This window comes from Takifugu rubripes, chromosome 2, assembly GCF_901000725.2.
Source record: "Takifugu rubripes chromosome 2, fTakRub1.2, whole genome shotgun sequence".
Lineage (NCBI taxonomy): Eukaryota > Metazoa > Chordata > Actinopteri > Tetraodontiformes > Tetraodontidae > Takifugu > Takifugu rubripes.
In genome coordinates this window covers 4458497-4470197 of record NC_042286.1, presented here as the reverse complement: position 1 = coordinate 4470197, position 11701 = coordinate 4458497, and the positions used below count along the sequence as shown (strand labels likewise).

Here is an 11701-nt window from a genome sequence, read left to right as displayed (position 1 = left end):
CATACTCGAGGTCCCAGCTTTGTTTCCATGGCTGCTGCTGCGCCTGGCCGAGGTGAAATGCATTGTGGGATACCGAGCTGCACCGAGTCCACCCGAGACGCATCGCACGCGCAGCCGCAAGGACGCTGCGGCGAAACTTGGAGCGTCGTTGGCGAGTTGACGACGTCTCACGCGTGTGTGAGAAGGCAACGACCAGGAGGGGCGCCATTAGCATAGCACAGCCCGATGCTAACGTAGCATGTGTCCATGTGTCTTGTTTAGCCTCTAAGCTAAGCTGGCGTCCCTGGTCCTCATCAGCGCGCTGACGTGCTCTCAGCCCCGACAATCAACCCCAAATACGAGGGGAGATGTTTTCGGCGAGGGGGGGGGTGTTTGGGGGGTGGGGGGGTGGGGGGGGTTAGGTCCTCTCAGACGGGGGTCTACGGGCCCTCTCGGACCAAGTTAGCCGTTAAATCCTTCTTTCTTCTTGCTGATGACCTGTGAGCGATGTGGAAGACGGGGTGGAAGGGTCAGCAGGGCTGGGGGGGGGTGGGGTCGCTGCTGATGAGGGCGGAGGGGGGGCGGTCACAAGTGGCCGCACTTGTCCTTCCGCCCCCCGTGAGTCCTCCAATTTGGATTATTAAATCTAAATCTGGATCCATCAGAGCCCACATTGCTCACAAATTGCTGGCAGGTGCGGAGGACAGAGACGGGAACTGGACCAGCAGCGCCAGCGCTGATGGTCGCAATCAATCGCCGGCGCACGGCCCGAAATCAGGACTGACGCCGCGTAGCCGTCATGTAACCCCCCCCCCCACACACACACACACACACACACGCACACACGCACACAGACTTTTACCGATCCAGAACGAATGATGAATACAAACTGTTTCAGAGTCGCAGCTGCTAATCGAATAGAGATTATTGGATTATTCTGGTTAAACTACAGCTAACAAAGCTAACTAGCATGTTTACTGGTGAAGTCTGGTGCAGCTGCAGGTCCCAGCAGGTTTGAGTGTCGCACATACACAGATGAGCAGGTTGACAACCGCGGGCCTTATTTCACCCGCTACTCGTTTGGGTTAGCGCCGATTCGGTCCGGTTTCATGTGGTTTCAGCAGGAAAAAGGTGCTAATCTAGAGTGGAAGTCCTGACTAAAACAGTCGTCCTGACTATAAACTGCTTTTCACTGATGACCTCATGCTAAGGTTGCGCTAAAGTTGGAATGTTGACGTGTTTTCACCCTAAAACAAAATGTTTTTGATTTACGTGGGTCTGAATAGCTCATTTCTATTGCTAGCAAACACGTTTTGGTGTCAGTAGCATGTATGATAGCATAGCTCACGACTGAGCACGCTGTAACGGACAGCAGATTAGATTAGATTAGATTCAACTTTATTGTTATTGCACATGTACAGGTACAGAGCAACAAAATGCAGTTTAGCATCTAACCAGAAGTGCAAAAGAAGCAGCAAGTGAGGATAATAACTTAATAAATACAGTATGGCGGTTATTTTACAATCGTTTACTGGGTTGTGCTATAAACATATTTTACAGATGGTGTTTACATTAAATGCAGGGGAGCGTTGCAGCGACATCAGACCGGGGGTTGTTTCATATTTCACGTTAGCGTTGTATTTAGCCCAGCGTCTCGGGCGCTAGCAAAGCTCTGCTGTGGTCTGTGTCTAACACAGACATGACCGAGGGTGTGCAGCACTGACACGCCAAAAACATGGAAGTGTGCTTTGGGTTTAAGTTGAAAGTAAGCTAACCTGGTCTTGTTAGCATAGCCTCCTTTGTCTCTCCACTTTTGGCCATTTGTTTTTCACCTTTGGCTCTTTCTTGCATGTCACACGCGTGTGTTTTCCCCGCTGCATCACGCCAGCCGACCGCAGCGCCTCTATTCCGACGCATCACGGTGAGCTCGGGGGGGTTAGCTTCAGTCTGCCAGTGGTCGTTCCGCCTTGGTGGCGGAAACCTCCAGTTTTGGCCGTGACCGCAGGCCCGTCAGAGACGCTCTCCACTCGTGGGCTAACCTTGTTGCACAGCTCTCGTGCACTCGCAGGCACAGGAACACACGCAGGAGGGTAAAAATAGCGACGGTGGAGGCAGCGCGACCTACGTGGCCTAGCGGCCTCGGCCCAGGCAGTACTGTGGCATTTGCTGTATGCTATTGTACCTCATAGCTAGGCGGCTATCACGCGGCTCTGGGCAGAACACGGCGAAGCTTCTACAACAAGATGACAGCTGCACATCTGGCAGCGCCAGAAATTCGCAAGATGAAGCCCATGACGAGCATAAAGAGCCCGAAGAGCCTGAAGAGCCTGAGCATAAAGAGCCCGAAGAGCCCGAAGAGCATAAAGAGCCCGAAGAGCCCGAAGAGCATAAAGAGCCCGAAGAGCCCGGAGAGCATAAAGAGCCCGAAGAGCCTGGAGAGCATAAAGAGCCTGGAGAGCATAAAGAGCCTGAAGAGCCCGAAGAGCATAAAGAGCCCGAAGAGCATAAAGAGCCTGAAGAGCCCGAAGAGCATAAAGAGCCTGGAGAGCATAAAGAGCCTGGAGAGCATAAAGAGCCTGAAGAGCCCGAAGAGCATAAAGAGCCTGAAGAGCATAAAGAGCCTGAAGAGCCCGAAGAGCCCGAAGAGCATAAAGAGCCTGGAGAGCCCGAAGAGCATAAAGAGCCCGAAGAGCATAAAGAGCCCGAAGAGCATAAAGAGCCCGAAGAGCATAAAGAGCCTGAAGAGCCCGAAGAGCCCGAAGAGCCCGAAGAGCATAAAGAGCCCGAAGAGCCTGAAGAGCCCGAAGAGCCTGAAGAGCCCGAAGAGCCTGAAGAGCCTGAAGAGCATAAAGAGCCTGAAGAGCCTGAAGAGCATAAAGAGCATAAAGAGCCCGAAGAGCCCGAAGAGCCCGAAGAGCATAAAGAGCCTGAAGAGCCCGAAGAGCCTGAAGAACCTGAAGAGCATAAAGAGCATAAAGAGCCCGAAGAGCCTGAAGAGCCTGAAGAGCCCGAAGAGCATAAAGAGCCTGAAGAGCCCGAAGAGCCTGAAGAGCCCGAAGAGCATAAAGAGCCCGAAGAGCCCGAAGAGCCCGAAGAGCCCGAAGAGCCTAAAGAGCCTGAAGAGCCCGACGAGCCCGAAGAGCCCGAAGAGCCTGAAGAGCCCGAAGAGCCCAACAAGCCTGAAGAGCCTGAAGAGCCCGAAGAACCCGAAGAGCCTGAAGAGCATAAAGAGCCTGAAGAGCCCGAAGAGCCCGAAGAGCATAAAGAGCCCGAAGAGCATAAAGAGCGTGAAGAGCCCGAAGAGCATAAAGAGCCCGAAGAGCCCGAAGAGCCTGAAGAGCCCGAAGAGCCTGAAGAGCCCGAAGAGCCTGAAGAGCCCGAAGAGCATAAAGAGCCTGAAGAGCCTGAAGAGCATAAAGAGCATAAAGAGCCCGAAGAGCCCGAAGAGCCCGAAGAGCATAAAGAGCCTGAAGAGCCCGAAGAGCCTGAAGAACCTGAAGAGCATAAAGAGCATAAAGAGCCCGAAGAGCCTGAAGAGCCTGAAGAGCCCGAAGAGCATAAAGAGCCTGAAGAGCCCGAAGAGCCTGAAGAGCCCGAAGAGCATAAAGAGCCCGAAGAGCCCGAAGAGCCCGAAGAGCCCGAAGAGCCCAAAGAGCCTGAAGAGCCCGACGAGCCCGAAGAGCCTGAAGAGCCTGAAGAGCCCGAAGAGCCCGAAGAGCCCAACAAGCCTGAAGAGCCTGAAGAGCCCGAAGAGCCCGAAGAGCCCGACGAGCCTGAAGAGCCCGAAGAGCTCTGACAGGTCTGAAGCTGCGTATCAGCAGATCTGCTGAGTGACGACGTCTTGCTCTGGAAGCCATTTTAAACAAAATACCACAGCGCTATAAATAGACACAAGTTCTGCAAAACAGACGGCGTTCCCAACGCACCGGCGCTCCGGGGCCGCCGCCAGGACACACAGGCTCCAGGAAAACACACAAAAATGGGCCCGGCGGTCCAAACACACCCAGGAGCTCCCAGGACCTGTTGATTGGACTCTTAATCCGGGCTGAATATAAAAGTTGGATTGTTTTTGATGGACAATATACTGTAACCCCCCCCCCCCCCCCCCACAGGCCTGCATTTCTGATCGGGGGGGAAAGGAGCACAAACATTTGGGATTAGAGGTGGAAAATGCTGAGTGGGCAGATAAAAGAGAAGAGGAGCCTGAATGGAGGCCTGGCAGGAGCGCTAGGCTAATTAAATCTCTAGTGCTAACAACCCCCCCAACCCACCGGACCCCCCCACTGTGATGGAAGACTGGGAGTGAGGTGGACAATGGTGGCGCTCATTAGTGGAGCGGAGCGAGAAGGAGGAAGAGGATGAGGAGGAGGAGGAAGGGGGGAGGAGGAGGGGGGGGGAGAAGGGGGAGGGGGAGGAGGAGGAAGAGGAGGAAGAGGGGGAGGGGGGAGGGGGGAGGAGGAAGGCCAGGCTGGAGTTTTATCTCACATTTGAATATATGAATACAGTGGGGGGGGGGGACCCACCTTTGTCTCTGTCCTGGGGAGTCGGGGGGGCTGATCTGGGATCAGATGTTTCCCCTGATAACTGATCACTTCCAGATGTGGGCCAGGGGTTGACATGCACGTGCCCTGACCCCCCCCCACCCGTTAGGTCGGACTAGTCAGGAGACCAAATGCTATTTGCTAAATGAGATAACGAGGTTTGTTCATGTGAACAGCAGCAGGAGGCTCCAGTCTAAATGTGATGCTAGCTGTTGTTGCTCTTAGCTTCGCTTGTTAGGTTAGCTAACGTAGCGCCCAAGCTAGCAGCTCAAACTGCCTCAGTGTCATCTTCTTTGACCCAAACCTGAGCACGATTAGCACCAGAATCAATGAGACCCCCCCCCGTTCGCATTAGTCTGTCGCAAACAGCACAAACAAAAACAGGAAGTTAGCCAGTCAGAGCTAGTCCAAGCTAACGACCACGTTCAGACACTGAAGGGACAAGAGCAGTGAGCGACCTCATGAAAGGCCTGTGGGGCTGGGGGGTCTGTGGGGCTGGGGGGGGGGGGGGCAGGTAGAGCTGCAGGGAACGAGGAGAGGGAAGAGTTAAGTGGTTTCCTGAGCAGAAATGAAGCTGCTGTAATCAGACTGCAGGAATGCAGCTCTGAACACTCTGAACACTCCCTGAGCTCTGGCTCCACTTCACTCTCAGCTCTGCACACAAAGGAGCCTTTGTTCTGCTGCTCTTGAAGAGCAACGCCCCCCCCCCCCACCCTCACCCCCACCCCCCCGCTCTGGTTCTGTTTCGCTCCACCTTCTCTTCTCTTCAATCTGCTTCTTTCATTCAGACTTTCTTTCTGACCTCGACGTCTCAGAATGGTGGCGGAAGGGTGGGGGGGGCAACACCAAGTTGTGGGGGGGGGGGGGGGGGGGGCAACGCCAAGTTGTGGAGGGTGGGGGGGGCTCTGGCTCTGGCTCACCAAATCCACAAAGTCCTCCGCGCGTTTCAAAGAGGCCGCTCTTCCCGGTTGACCCCACGTTTATGGGGGGACTCTGCCCCCCCCCCCCATAAACCCTCCTGGTTCCAGCATGTTGCTCTTCCTCCTGCTGCAGCCCTGCAGGCCCCCACCTGTTGATTATTGCATCATTCCAAAATAAAGGAGGTTCCAGGCTAAAGCTCAGCTAGCACGCCGCTAAAGCTCAGCTAGCATACCGCTAAAGAGCCATCAACCATGACCGTCATGACGCGAGGCTCCGTCCCCACGAGGTCAATAAAATCCCGTCATGTGACCTCAATCTCCGCCCTCCATCCAGAGAGTCCCCCCCCACCCCCCGCCTGTATCACAACGCTATCGCCCTGATCTCTTCCTTCAGGTTCAGCGTGTCTGGTCCCGTCTGCCTGACAGGACCTGAGGCGTGAAGAACAATCACGCAGCTCATCGCTCATCAAACCTGTCACACGCCGTCTTATGCAAAAAAAGTCTTGCGCAATCGCGGATAACCGCAGGCGGCGGCGGCGGCGAAGCTTCAGCCTGACACGATATCATTATCGCCTCACTCGGAGCTTCTGACACTTGGAATTTGGGCCCAACGCGAAGCTAAAACATCACGTGACCGAAGTGTGTTTAAGAGTGTGAGGTCACGGCCTGATATGATTAAGCTAAGCTAGCAGCGGCACCAGCCGAGGGAGGTCAGGTGACACTCAGGAGTGTTTTGCATTGTCAGCAGGCGACTTTACACAGTTAAATTCTTCACCAGGTTTGGAGGAGCGCGAACACACACCCGCTACTCTCCTGATGCTAATCGGCCTCTTAGCTGTGCTAATCGACCAAGAGGGTGACGAGCTGATGAAGAAGCTTCGCGTAAATATTGTGTTGGCGCTGTTGTGCTGTCAGCAGCATCGAATGTGATGTTGCTCCAGGTTTTATGCAAGCCAGGCTAATTAGCGTCATTGCTAATTTGGATTAACAATCTTCCGGGTGACTTTTCTTTGCATAATTCCAGGTTTTTCCAGCCTTCCGCGCTGTTGTTGCAGCCTTATTCACCCTGACAGGTTCCTGTCCCACGTTAGCAGCAGCCGCTAGCGTCTCCCCACCCCGGGCGTCCTCCTCTGGGGGGGGATAGCATACCGTGAGCCGCTCGTTTAGGACGCGACACATGGAGGCGGCGGTCGCCGCCCCTTTTCTGCGCCATGCAACGAGAACAAGGCGCCCACATAAGAGAGGAAACTGACATCAGAACCTGTCTGAGCGTCATAAAGACCCGCTTTGGTTTCTGATTGTTGAGGGAGATGAAATCAGACCCTAAATCACCGCCGCTTCGCCCCGTTTGTTCCTCGCGGCCGCTTTTTGATCTCCCATCGATGCGTCGCCACGACCCTTCCAACTGGGATTCTGGCTGATTGTAACCAGACTGGGGGGGGGCAAAAACAGCGTCACAAATCTCCTGCATCTGTTGTTCCCAGGCCAGGCTGGTCCCCGCTTGACCTTTGACCCAGAGGTCAGTCCCAGCGTGGTCGCCCGCAACTGCGACGATGGGAAGCAGCAGATTTCATGATGCGGCGAATCACAGCGGCAGAGCTCATCTGGCAGCCATCCCATAATTCTGTTTATGCCTCATCTGAAACCGGGGCTGCTGCATTTAGCTGTAATTGCTCCCCGCAGGTAGCTCCGCCCACTCCACACAGGTTGTGAGAGCAAAACAGCCCAACGAGGAAGTGAAACTCTTCTGGGGGGGGGGGGGGGGGTAATACGCCCGTGCACGCCCCTGGACATCATTGACTCCCACGGGGTGAAAGGTCACGGGTGTCAGAGGTCACCTCCCCCTGGGGGGACGGGCACAGCCTCACACGTCTCTATTTACGGACGCGTTCGCAGGGGTGGCGCGCATGAGGGAGGGGCGCGTGCACGTGCGCCTTTAACGAGAGGTGGCGGCAGTTTTCTGCGTTTGTGTTTCGGAGGTCTGCAGTGATGGAGTGGCTGTGTGTGTGTGTGTGTGTGTGTGTGTGTGTGTGCAGCCATATTTCACGCTCACCTTTATGTGGTTCCTCCGGCTCTGGGCTCCATTATCCCGCCTTTGAGCCAGAGATGATGGAGAAGACGGCGTGGGGGCGGTGCTCGCCACAATGGCCCACATTGTTCCGCCGGTATAATCAGAGCGGACGTGGAACTTGGACCCGGTGCCAAGAGGTCTCGGCAGCCCTGGACACACACAGGTGCTGGAACCCTGGACAGGAGAGCCAGCTCAGGCGTGTGTGTGTGTGTTTGTGTGTTTGATCTGTGTACAAAAGGCAACATTTTCTCCTTCTGTCTCCGTGGAAACGACATGAAACTGTCTCAAATCCTCGGCCCGTTAGCGGAGCGTCTTAGTTTGGCACAAATACCAGACGCAAGTGGAAACAGGCAGCTGGCAGCCCCGGTGCTGATTGTTGTTTATTTATGTCAGACCACCGGCTGTTCCCAGCTGTTCCCAGCTGTTCCCAGGTGTTCCTGGCCTCTATCCAGGTGTTCCCAGGTGTTCCTAGCTGTTCCCAGGTGTTCCTGGCCTCTATCCAGGTGTTCCCAGGTGTTCCTGGCTGTTCCCAGGTGTTCCCAGCTGTTCCCAGGTGTTCCTGGCCTCGATCCAGGTGTTCCCAGGTGTTCCTGACTGTTCCTAGCTGTTCCCAGGTGTTCCTGGCTGTTCCCAGGTGTTCCTGGCTGTTCCCAGGTGTTCCTGGCCTCTATCCAGGTGTTTTCAGGTGTTCCTGACTGTTCCTGGCTGTTCCCAGGTGTTCCTGGCCTCTATCCAGGTGTTTTCAGGTGTTCCTGACTGTTCCTAGCTGTTCCCAGGTGTTCCTGGCTGTTCCCAGGTGTTCCTGGCCTCGATCCAGGTGTTCCCAGGTGTTCCTGACTGTTCCTAGCTGTTCCCAGGTGTTCCTGGCTGTTCCCAGGTGTTCCTGGCCTCTATCCAGGTGTTTTCAGGTGTTCCTGACTGTTCCTGGCTGTTCCCAGGTGTTCCTGGCCTCTATCCAGGTGTTTTCAGGTGTTCCTGACTGTTCCTAGCTGTTCCCAGGTGTTCCTGGCTGTTCCCAGGTGTTCCTGGCCTCTATCCAGGTGTTTTCAGGTGTTCCTGACTGTTCCTGGCTGTTCCCAGGTGTTCCTGGCCTCTATCCAGGTGTTTTCAGGTGTTCCTGACTGTTCCTAGCTGTTCCCAGGTGTTCCTGGCTGTTCCCAGCTGTTCCCAGGTGTTCCTGGCCTCTATCCAGCTGTTCCCAGGTGTTCCCAGGTGTTCCTGGCCTCTATCCAGGTCCAACCGTTGAGAGGGCAACACTATGGTTAATCAGCTTGTTCCGCACTTTAAACTGGTTTGGATAAAGTTTTCCGGCATGTGAGCGGTTCTGCTCCGAGCCCTGACCCTGTTTCTCCACAGCAGTTGCTGCTGTTGTGGTTCTGTCACTTCCTGTTCCTCTGCGTTGGGCAAAGTTCACTTCGCCACAGCGACCGTGCTCGCTGACTCTGACCCAGATCGCCGACCCGGCTCCGTGCCGGCGGCCTAGACCCGGGTCAGCACCTTTTCTCTCAGCACTCACATGTCATCGTTTCCAGCACGAGTCCATTCAAACCTGAACCGTGGCCCATAAAGTGGGAGTGGTTTTATGAGATCAGAGCAGAACCGCTGTGAGAAGCCTTGGGCCCGGCGCTCCCCCATGGTGCCGGTTTTCCTGCTAAATTAGGAGCCATTCTGCAGCATTTTGTCCTGTTTTCAGTCGGTTCTCAGGCTCGTTTGGGCCGGTTTTCCTCAGCTTTGTTTGGCCTGTGATGTAACAACATGGCAGCAATTACAGGCGATTATTTTTCACTTACGTGTGTGAGGAAGAAGAACTGAGCCGGGACCGGTCCGGGTGAGTCAGTGTTTCCACGGATCTGCAGCCTGACCTCCTGGTTCTGACCCCTCTTCTCCCAGCACGTCCATAAAACTGCAGGTTTGTGCTGGTTCTGCACAGAAACCGTCGCTCCTCTTGAGCTGGGCTAGCGCTTTCCTGCGCTTTATGCTAAGCTACGCAAGCAGCTGCTGACAATTCCGGCCTGGAGATCTAAGAGAGGAACCAGAAAACCGGAATTTCTCGGAGCTTTTCCTCCTCGGTTGTGCCGCCACTTGAAGAATTCCGCTCAGTTGTTGTGGGTCGTAACCGCGTCGGTGGGAACGGCCTTTCCCGGCGTGCCCGCTGGCTGTAGCGGGAACGGCCTCGGCTCCTCACGCCCCCTGAGGGGGGGCCGTCCCGTCACCGCAGCCTCTCAGGATTGATTTGATTCTGGTCTGTGTTTTTCTTGGCCTTGGCCCGTTTTTGTGGTTGTGGTCTTGAAATGGAAAGCAGAGGGCAGGAAGGGGGGGGGGGGTATTCAGGGCATTATGTAAGACTTTAAAGAGGCCCGGTCTAGCGAGGAGTGTTGATGGGAGACTTGTGGCCCCCCGGGTCAGGTGGCCTTTCACCTACAGCCTCCCATATGGTCCGAACCCCCCCCCCCCCTTCCTTTAATGGCAGGTAAAGTATGTGGGCTCCTCCCATCACTGTCGTCCTTTATCAATGGGAGGTGCAGTGTTGTGATGTCACTGGAGGCGCGGCGCCACGGGGGGGCCGGACGGCGCCACGTTACACAGCGGCAGGTTTCAGCACGTGGTCATTTCAGGAGAGTCTCATCCGCCCCCCCCTCCTCAGCCGTGGAAGACAAATCCGAGCTTCCGATGATCCAGAGATTGTATTTAATGTGCCTACAAGTATCCTGGAGGCCCCCCAGGAGGAGAACGAACCCTTCTGAGATCTGGATCGCTCCGGCTCGGCTCCTGGCTTTCATCTGCTAGCTTGTCTTCTGCTGCTAGTTCCACCAGGACAGCTAACCAGCTGACCAGCCAAACGGGCTGATGTTGCACCCCCCCCCCCCGGGGTAGGAAGTGGCTCTTTTAGGTTGGTTGTTGTTGGGAAATGTCGCTGTTGAAATCAGGCTCTTTGTTCACAAGGTCATTGCGCAACAGCTTGTTGTGACTGACTCAGGCTAACTTTCATTAGCGCTGCGCTGGCTCAACACGGTTGCGACATGAGCGACAGCTGCTAATACGGAAGCACGCGCACCGTGCCGCCGTGCCACCGTGCACGTAGGTTCCCTCCCTCTCACCATGTCTAAGCGCTCCGACCGCTGCTCAGCGGCTCCCCGGCAGACATGTGTTTGTCATAAACGGACTCTGCGCTTGTTTACGCTTTGAACAAGGATCAAACAGAACCATGTGATCAGGCTCGGCGTTCCAAATCCTCGCTGCTTTTTCCGCTGCGCTGGTCAGTCAAAGGCCCAAAAAGGCGCTGTTTACAGCGCCGTGCCGCTCCGGGTCTCACGGCAGGGGCCTGGACCGCGGGCCCGACCCGGGCCCTCGTCTGCACGGGCCCCCGCAGCGCCGCGCTAACGAGCTCTGATCTCGCCAACATTTCTGTCGGTACGCATGGAAGAGCTCAATTACATAATGTATTCATTAGCCTGGCCGCTCCAGTGGGCGTTCTGGTCCAGATGTGACTTCATGAAGGGCTCTCTATGTTCACCCCCACCCCCCTCAAAAAAAAAAAGAATCTCTGCGTCTGTAAGCACTCAGAGGAAAAACAGAGGGAGGGGTGGACGGTAGAATACATGAAAACACCCGCTGACCCCCTTCAGCACAACCTCTTCAGTCCTTAGAAAATAGTCCAATCGTCCCCCAGCACCTCGGGGTTCCTCGCCACCCCGAGGTGCCGCTCAGACGGGCCGCACCAGACCCGTTTGGATGACATCACCCCTATTTCTGGGCTTCAGCCTTTAAAAATCACAGCAGGAGTGTTGTGTTGTCACCAAACCCCGTTGATAGATCTGATAGAAGCACCCAAATACTCCCACAGGGCCCTGCCGGGACCTGGGCACTGGTCCGGCCCAGTTGCCCCCCCCCCCTCCTGGAAGGGCTGAACCGGGCTGTCTGATAGATCAGAACCGTCTGATTAAACTGCTTTACTGCTGTTATTCGTTGTGGCTCTGGGTGTTTCTGGGGAGACAGCAGCCACAGGTGGGGGAGCAGTTAGCCAGCTCCGGTCCGGCCTCCAGGTCCGGCCCGGCTCCCGTACAGCTCCTCATCCTTCCTCTGGTCCGGCCCGGCTCCCGTACAGCTCCTCATCCTTCCTCTGGTCCGGCCCGGCTCCCGTACAGCTCCTCATCCCTTCTCTGGTCCGGCCCGGCTCCCGTACAGCTCCT

General features: G+C 55.6%; 1 protein-coding gene across 1 annotated transcript in view; it reads right to left on the bottom strand.

The window, feature by feature from the left end:
- The window catches only part of LOC105419029 (eukaryotic translation initiation factor 4 gamma 3-like), a 37044-nt gene extending 27344 nt beyond the window's left edge, over positions 1-9700 (bottom strand). Inside the window, exons 1-2 of the mRNA XM_029832959.1 lie at positions 9302-9700; positions 7494-7685 (exon numbers count right to left, since the gene is read on the bottom strand). The gene's annotated coding sequence lies outside the window, so the exon portion shown is untranslated. The remainder of the gene's footprint in view (positions 1-7493; positions 7686-9301) is intronic.
- Between the last annotated feature and the right edge of the window lie 2001 nt (positions 9701-11701).